General features: G+C 39.1%; 1 pseudogene; it reads left to right on the top strand.

The window, feature by feature from the left end:
- The first annotated feature begins 7,765 nt into the window (after nucleotides 1-7,765).
- LOC103249773 lies at nucleotides 7,766-9,206 on the top strand (annotated as a pseudogene).
- The last annotated feature ends 408 nt before the right edge of the window (nucleotides 9,207-9,614 follow it).

Here is a 9,614-nt window from a genome sequence, read left to right as displayed (position 1 = left end):
ATCTCAAAAATCATCCATCATGACCAAGTAGGCTTCATTCCTGGGATGCAAGGCTGGTTCAACATTCGTAAAACAATAAATGTAATTAGGTACATCAACAGATGTCAAAACAAAAACCACATGATTATATCATTAGATACAGAAAAAGCTTTTGATAAAATACAGCACCCCTTCATGATAAAAACCCTTGAACACCTAAGCATACATGGACATCTTCCTAACCAGAGACGTGAAAGACCTTTACAATGAAAATTACAAAACACTGCTCAAAGAAATCAAAGATGACACAAACAAGTGGAAAAATATCCCATGCTCATGGATTGGAATCAACATTGTGAAGATGTCCATTTTACCTAAGGCAATCTACAAATTCAATGCAATACCCATCAAATTACCAGCAACATTCTTCTCAGACCTAGAAAAGACAACACAGGAATTCATATGGAAACACAAACGTCCAAGAATAGCCAGAACAATCCTCAGCCAAAAAAAACAAAGCAGTTGGTATCACATTACCAGACTTCAAACTTTACTATAAAGCTACAATCATCAAAACAGCTTGGTATTGGTATAGGAACAGGCATATAGATCAATGGAATAGAATTGAGATTCCAGAAGCAAAACTTCAATTTCTAAACCCACTCATCTTCAACAAGGCCCCCACCACCTACCACTGGGGAGAGGAGAACCTATTCAGTAAATGGTGCTGGGAAAACTGGCTGACCACATGCAGAAGATTGAAACAGGACCCCTATCTATCCTCATGCACAAAGGTCAACTCCAAATGGATCAGAGACCTAAATGTAAAACCTCAAACTATAAGAACCTTAGAAAATGAAGGAAATACCCTCATGGAAATCGGAAATGGCATCCAATTCCTGAACAAAACCCGAAACCCACAGGTCATAAGAGAGAAGATAGACAAGTGGGACCTTATTAAACTGACAAGCTTCTGCAAGGCCAAAGAAACCATCAAGAGAGCAGGAAGACAGCCTACAGATTGGGAAAAAGTGTTTGCCAGCACCAGGTCTGACAAAGGCTTAACATCCTGGATCTACAAAGAACTAAAACGTGCTGAAAAGAAAAAAACAAACATCCCCATTATAAAATGGACAAAAGATATGAACAGACGCTTCACAAAAGAGGACATCCGAGCAGCCAACAAACACATGAAGAAATGTTCAACCTCGCTAATCATCAGGGAGATGCAAATCAAAATCACACTGAGATACCACTTAACTCCAGTCAGAATGGCAATTATCAACAACTCAAAAAATAACAGCTGCTGGAGAGGGTGTGGTGAAAAGGGAGCACTTCTTCACTGTTGGTGGGAGTGTAAACTAGTGCAACCTCTGTGGAAAGCAGTGTGGTGATTCCTAAAAGCTCTAAATATCAACCTCCCATATGACCCCGCAATCCCCTTACTGGGAATATACCCTGAAGAACTCAAATCACTCTATAAAAAAGATATCTGCACACGTATGTTTATCACAGCATTGTTCACAATAGCAAGAACCTGGAAACAACCATGCTGCCCGTCAAAAGAGGACTGGATTTAAAAAATATGGTACATATACATGATGGAATACTACGCAGTCATAAAAAAGAACAAAATCATGAATTTTACAGCAACCTGGATGGAACTAGAGTCTATAATACTGAGTGACCTCTCACAGAAACAAATATCTGAGTATCACATGTTCTCACTCATATAATGGACCTTGAACATCCAATGTAATACTATAAGAAAATGACTGACGGTACTGGGAAACTATGGGGGGGATGGGATTTACAGTAGCAAATATCTGTCTGGGGATGGGGAAACACCTCTTATCAACAGGGTGCCTGAATGAAACGTAATTGTACACCTAACCCTTAACTGTACCCCACAAAACCATAATAAAAAATATTGATTATGAAAAAAAAAACTACAGGCCATTATCTCTAATGAACATAGATGCAAAAATTCTTAACAAGATTCTAGCAAATCTGATCCAACAACACATCTCAAAAATTATCCACCATGATCAAATAGGCTTCATCCCCAGGATGCAGGGCTGATTCAACATCCACAAGACCATAAATGTAATTAAATGTATCAACAGACGTAAAAAAAACACAAAACACATGATTATGCCATTAGGTGCAGAGAAGGCTTTTGATAAAATCCAGCATTACTTCTTAATAAAAACCCTCAAACACCTATGTAATAAGCATCATCTGTGATAAACCCATAGCCAGCATATTGCTAAATGGACAGAAATATTTTCCCTGGAAACCAGAACATGACAGGTCTGCCCACTCTCACTCCTCTTGTTCAATATTTTGTTGGAAGTCTTAACTAGAGCAATTAGACAAGAGAAGGAAATCAGGGGTAACCAAAACAGGAAAAGAGAAAGTTAAATTATCCCAATTTGCTGATGATATGCTCCTATACCTCAAAAATCCATTGAATCTGTCAAAAACCTGCTTTCACTGATAAAAGAATTTGGCAAAGTCTCAGGGTACAAAATAAATGTGCAAAAGATAGTCGCATTCTTATATAGCAACAACAAGCAGGCAGAGAACCAAATAAAAAGCACAACCTCATTCACAATAGCCACACAAAAAATGAGATACCTCAGCATCTTCCCAACCAGAGAAGTGAAAGACCTTCACAATGAGAACTACAAAACAGTGCTATAAGAGTTCCAAGAAGACACTAAACAAATGGAAAAATATTCCATACTCATGGATAGGAAGAATCAACATTGTTAAGATGTCTATCCTACCAAAGGCCATTAAATTACCAACATTATTCTTCTCAGACCTGGAAATGGCAATACTGAAATTCATATAGAAACATAATTGACCACGAATAGCTACAGCAATCCTTATCAAAAGAAATGAAGCGGGAGGCTTCCAGACTTTAAACTTCACTGTAAGGCTCCATAACCAAAACAACCTGGTATTGGTACAATAGGTATATGTACCAATGGAATAGGATAGAGATGCCAGAAGCAAAACCTCAATTTCTCAACTAACTCACCTTCAACAAAGCCTCCGACAACAACCAATGGGGAGAGTAGAGCCCATTCAGTAAATGGTGGTGGGAAAACCGGCTGACCACATGCAAAAGATTGAAACAGGACCCCTACCTATCACCATACACAAAAACCAACTCTAAGCCAGGCGCGGTGGCTCAAGCCTGTAATGCCAGTGCTTTGGGAGGCCGAGGTGAGGGAATTGCCTGATTCCACAGGTTGAAGAACAGCCTGGGAAACTTGGCAAGACCCCAATCTCTGCAATAAATCAAAAAACATAGCCGGGCATGATAGTGCACGCCTGTAGTTCCAGTTACTTGGGAGGCTGTAGTGGAAGGATCTCCAGAGCCCAGAAGATTTCTTGTCACTTTTCTGTTAAATTCCAATGTTCTTTCTTAAATAATATTTTAAAGAATTATTGTCCATGTAATATTTTGGTTCTATGTGGAAGAAAAAAGCATGAATTGCTTCTAGTCAGCCATCTTGACGCCTGTCCTCTTTCTTCATTCTGGTTTATTAGTTACAATTGTTACTAATAATAAATGGTACTTATACCTAATGCCAAATCACCATGTTTATACTTTTCCTGCTTTCTTGGTTCAGGCCTCATCTCTTGCATCCTCTCAATAACTCTGAGAAGTGAAAATCCTAATGAGGAAACTGAGGCTCTAAGAGGGAGCCATGGCCATACTACTGAGAAGGGGAGGGAAAGTTATTTGGTCTCCAGAATTATCTGATTTCCAATCCTGTGTTCCCTCTATCAGGCTGTGAGGAAGACATTGCAATCAGGAAAGGCTTGCAAAGGGCTTCACAAACATGTACCTGACCAGGGAACCAGTGTTAAAAATAGAAAGAGGAAAGGAATGAGTCTTTAACAAATAGCAACTATATGCTCTGTTTTATGTCAATTTTGTCACATAAAGTTGAAAAAACTCTTATAAGTTGTGCTCATTTTATGGATCAGGAAACTGAGGCTCAGACAACTTAATTGACTTACTCAGAGTCATACAGTCCATAAGTAATAGAATTGGAATACAAATCCAGCATTATCTAACACCGGTTTGAGTGCTCTTAATTATTATATTATGTACCAGGAGAAGATTTTAGTTTTAACCCACTCTGTTTTAAACTTTTTTATTTTAGAGTCAGGAGGTGCACATGCACGTTTGTTACATAGATGCATTGTGCAGTGATGGACATGGGTCTCAAATGACCCGTCCCAAAGACATTGTGTCCCATAGGTAGTTTCTTAACTCTAACCACCCTCTCCACATCCTCCCTTATTGTGTCCCTAGTGTCTATTATTTTCACCTTTGTGACCATTTAAGCCCCACATGTGAGTGAGAACATGAAATGTTTGGTTTTCTGTTTCTGAGTCAGTTCACTTAAGATGATGACCTCCAGCTCTATCCATGCTGCCGCAGAGTACATTATTTCATTATTTTATATGGTTGTGTAGTATCCCATGATGTATATATGCCACATTTTCTTTATCCAGTCAATTGTTGGTGGGCACTTAGGTTGGTTTCATTATTTTGCTATTGTGAATAGTGCTGCCAACAACATACAAGTACAGATCTTTTTCTTATATTGATTTGTTTTCCTTTGGGAAGATCCCTAGTAGTGGAATTACTGGATAAAATGGTAATTCAATTTTCAATTTTTAGTTCTTTGAGTAATCCCCAGACTGTTTTGCATATAGATTGAACAAGTTTACAGTCCCACCAGCAGTGCATGAGTGTTCCTTTTTCTATGCAACATACCAACACCTTTGTTCTTTGATTTTTTAAAGATGTCCATTCTGACTGGTCTGAGGTGAATTCTCACTGTGGTTTTGATGTGCATTTCTCTGATGATTAGTGGTGTTGAGCATTTTTTCATATGCTTAATGGCCACTTGTATGTCTGTTTTGGAAAAGTGTGTATTCATATCCTTTGCCCACATTTTGATGTGGTTATTTGTTGGTTTTTTGTTTTGGTTTGGTTTGCTTTGTTTCTTATTGAGTTGATTGAGTTCCTTGTATATTCTGGATATTAGCCTTTTGTCTGAAGTGCAATTTGCAAATATTTTCTCCCATTCAAAAGGTTTTCTTTTCACCCTGTTGACTACTTCTTTTGCTGTGCAGCTTTTTAGTTTAATTAAGTCCCATTTGTCTATTTTAGTTTCTGTTCCAATTGCTTTTGGCGTCTTTGTCATACATTTTTTGCCGAAGTCAATGTTCAGCAGATGTTTCCTAGATTTTCTTCTAGGATTTTTATAGTTTCGGGTCTTACATTTAAGTCTTTGATCCATCTTGAGTTAATTTTTGTATAAGAGATAGAGGTCCAGTTTTATTATTCTGCTTATGAATAGCCAATTTTCCCAGCACCATTTATTGAATAGGATGTCCTTTCCCCATTGTTTATTTTTGTCAGCTTTGTCAAAGATCAGTTGGTTGTAGGAATGTAATTTTATTTCTGGGAGTTTCTATTCTGTTCCATTGGTCAAACTGTCTATTCTTGGACTAATATCATGCTGTTTTAGTTACAATAGCCTCATTCTATATTACATCTTATCTCATTTTCAAGTAGATAGTACAGTACTATAGTTCAAAATCAAAAGTGCAAAATCTATACAGATAAGAGTCTCGGTCTCTCTCTCTCTCTCAACCTAATCCACCAATCACCCACTTGCCTTCCTGAAGGAAGTCAATATTTCCAGTTCCCTTAGTGTCTCTCTAGAGAGTTTGTGTGTATACAAGAAAAAAAATGTGTTTTCATATATATGTGTGTGTGTGTGTGTGTGTGTGTGTGTGTGTGTGTGTGTGTAGTCTTAAAGCACACAGAACAGCATGGTATAAACACTCATGTTCCCAGATTTTTCCACTTAATATATTTGGAATTCTTCTTTAATGGTAGGAAGTTTTTGAAATGGCTCTAGATGATCCTTGCCTATTAGTATTCAGGATCTTGTGTCATCCTCTCCTAGTGTGTATGAGGGGGTAAAAGGACTGGACCTACTGACATTTCAAATAAACAGCATTTAGCAAAAGTCACTTTTGGGGGATGTCACTTCCGAGATAGACTTCAAAAGACTGAATTCCATCTTACCTGCACTCCCTTTTGCCTTCTTAGTCTGCCATCACTGATACAGCAGGCTGCTGTGTTAAAGAGGTCCACATTCCAAAATACTGAGATTGCCCTTTGGCCACCTGCCGTGCAAAACAGAAGTCCTGTAGTCAGTTCAAGAACCTGCAAAAACCTGAATTTTATTAACAACCACATTAGTGACCTGGGAAGTGGATCCTCCCCCAGTTGAGCCTTGAAATGACTACAACTCAGACCAATTGCAACCTGTGAGAGACCCTGACCATTAAAGCCACATCCAGATAATAAATGTTAATAAATGTTTTATCAGGCCACTAACATTTGTCGTAACTTATTACACATAATAGACAACAGACACTTTTTTATCAGTACATAAAGTGATTCATCAATATTTTTGCGTGTCATAATCTAGTTAACCCGTCCTCTTTTTATGGACACTGAAGTTGTTTACAATTACTTGCTATTATAAACAGTGTTCCAAGGAATAACTTTGTACAAAGGTCATTTTGCAGCAAGCCATTGCATCTGTAAAATTGATTTACTAGAAGTATACAACTTGGGTTAAAGTAGATACATTTTTAATTTGGTCTGAGATTACCAAGATGAGTGAATACTAATTTTCACTACCACCAACAGTGCATGAAATAAGCAAGCATTTCTCGAGCACTTACTACATATGCCAAACACAGTGCTAGATCCTGTGAAGGTGTAGCCCCTGCACAGGGTGTGCATCAAGGAGGGGCTCATAACTTAGTCCAGACATTCAGGAAAGGCTTCCTGGAGAAGTGGACATTTGAGATAAGTCTTGACTGATAAGGAGCTAGCCAGTCAAAGGGAAGGGGAAAGGAATAGCAGAAAGAGTAAATGATTTGAGCAAAGGCATCCAAATATGGCATGTAGGCGCTTCGAGGACATTTATATTTTTCAAGCACAAAGATGGAGGTGAGGGAGTAGCTGAAAGAACAGGAGGTGAAACAGTAGAATAAGCAAGGGCTACCTCATATATTTAATATTTAACTTACAAATCTTCGCTACTGAGCAACTACTTCATGCCAAGTGCTATCACAGAAAAAAACCTCATAAGTCCAGCAAAGTGATATCAGTTGAAAAAATAAACTGCCCCTGAATTTCCTAAACTGCTGGGTAACAAGTAGAACCAACCCCAATGAAGATTTTATATGTACTGTTCTACTCTATACTCAGAGTCTTCTTTGCTAGCTAGTGTTAGTGAATCTTAATAAAGTGCTAGTGCAATGATTTTCAAACTAGTGGGTAAGAAGGGAAGAGCACTGGACTGATGGGGGACTGGCTTCTGTCCTGGCATTGGCTCTCACCACATACAACTTTTTTTCTAACTTCACTTTATTTTTAAAATTTATTTATTATAAAGATGTAGGGTACAATTCAGGGTTAGGTATACAAACATTGATCATGCAGGTACCCTTGTTAACTTCTTCACTTTAAATTGGTGGAATTAGAGAGTCTTCCCGCCCGCGGCCCAAGCGGAGGGCTGGGGTGGGGGAGGCGTGAGGGTGTCTTCCCGGCCCAGGGCCGGCGCCTGTCCGCCCTGCCCGCGCCTCGGCCCGAGGACCCCAAGACGCGGCCCCCTCCCAGCGCAGGGACCAGCGGCTGCAGCAGGGCGGGCCGGCGTATTCAATGGAAGTATGTTACCAGCTGCCGGTGCTGCCCCTGGTCAGGCCGGTCCCCCAGCAGGTCCTCAGCCGCCGAGGAGCCATCAGCTTCAGCTCCAGCTCTGCACTTTTTGGCTGCCCCAGTCCCTGGCAGCTCTCACAGAGGTCTGGAGCTATTTCCTATGACTGTTCTGATGAGATTGCATTGTACATTCTTATGCTAGGTGATGTACGTGTAAGGAGTCGAGCAGGATTTGAATCAGAAAGTAGAGGTTCTCATCTATGCATTGATTTTCGTATTTTCCACTCTCAATCTGAAATTGAATTGTCTCTACAAGGAATATCAGAAAGTTACTAAGTTTCCAGCGGTATCTTAGATCTTCACGCTTTTTTCATGGTACTACCATTTCAAATTCTCTAAACATTTTAGATGGTGATTATAATGGACAAGCCATGTATGCTGGAAAAATTTGAAAATTGGAATTTTGATATCTTTCTTTTTGATAGACTAACAAATGGAAATAGTCTAGTAAGCTTAACCTTTCATTTGTTTAGTCTTCATGGATTAATTGAGTACTTCCATTTAGATATGATGAAACTTCGTAGATTTTTGGTTATGATTCAAGAAGATTACCACAGTCAAAATCCCTACCACAACGCAGTCCACGCTGCCGATGTTACTCAGGTTATGCATGCACTATTACTTAAAAGAACCTAAGTTTGCCAGTTCTGTAAGTCCTTGGGATATCTTGCTGAGCTTAATTGCCGCTGCCACTCATGATCTGGGTCATCCAGGTGTTAATCAACCTTTCCTTATTAAAACTAACCATTACCTGGCAACTTTATACAAGAATACAGTACTGGAAAATCATCACTGGAGATCTGCAGTGGTCTTATCGAGAGAATCCGGGTTATTCTCACATTACCATTAGAAAGCAGGCAACAAATGGAGACTCAGATAGGTGCTTTGATACTAGCCACAGACATCAGACGCCAGAATGAGTATCTGTCATTGTTTAGGTCCCATTTGGATAGTGGTGATTTATGCCTAGAAGACGCCAGACATAGACATTTGGTTTTACAGATAGTTTTGAAATGTGCTGATACTTGCAACCCATGTCGGACCTGGGAATTAAGCAAGCAGTGAAGTGAAAAAGTAACAGAGGAATTTTTCCATCAAGGAAATATAGAAAAAAATATCATTTGGGTGTGAGTCCACTTTGTGATCTCAGGCTGCATCTATTGCCAATATCCATATTGGTTTTATGACTTACCTAGTGGAGGCTTTATTTATGGAATGGGCCAGATTTTCCAATACAAGACTATCCCAGACAATGCTTGGATATGTGGGGCTGAATAAAGTCTGCTGGACAGGACTGCAGAGAGAACAGTCCAGCAGTGAGGACACTGATGCTGCATTTGAGTTGAACTTACAGTTAATACCTCAGGAAAATTGGTTATTATAACCCCCAGAACCAGGGGACAAACTGCTTCCTAGAGGTTTTTAGAAATGTGAAATAGGGTCTTAAGGTAAGAGAACTTACTCTTGACTGCCAAGATTCCTGCGTGAATGATGCCAGCAAGCATTACTTATTTCCAGGATTTCCTCTGTTGGATCATTGGGACCTACTTTTTAATTATAAGACCTGAATATATAGCAATATGAATTTGGTTTTCGTGTGAAACCTTGAATATTCAAAGCCTACTAGGAGGAAATTTGGAAGGAGTAACACAGGAAGTTTTGAGGTGTGCCACAAGTTTTTCAAAGTATCTATTCTTCAAACCATGAAACTTGAACTGAATTGTTCAGCAGCAATCTTTTGGAATTTAATCAGTCTAATGCAACAATATGTCTAATACAACAATATGTATCT

The sequence above is a fragment of the Carlito syrichta genome, unplaced genomic scaffold (genome assembly GCF_000164805.1).
Source record: "Carlito syrichta isolate Samal-C Ts95f unplaced genomic scaffold, Tarsius_syrichta-2.0.1 Scaffold123404, whole genome shotgun sequence".
NCBI lineage: Eukaryota > Metazoa > Chordata > Mammalia > Primates > Tarsiidae > Carlito > Carlito syrichta.
This window is presented reverse-complemented; position numbering and strand designations above follow the sequence as displayed.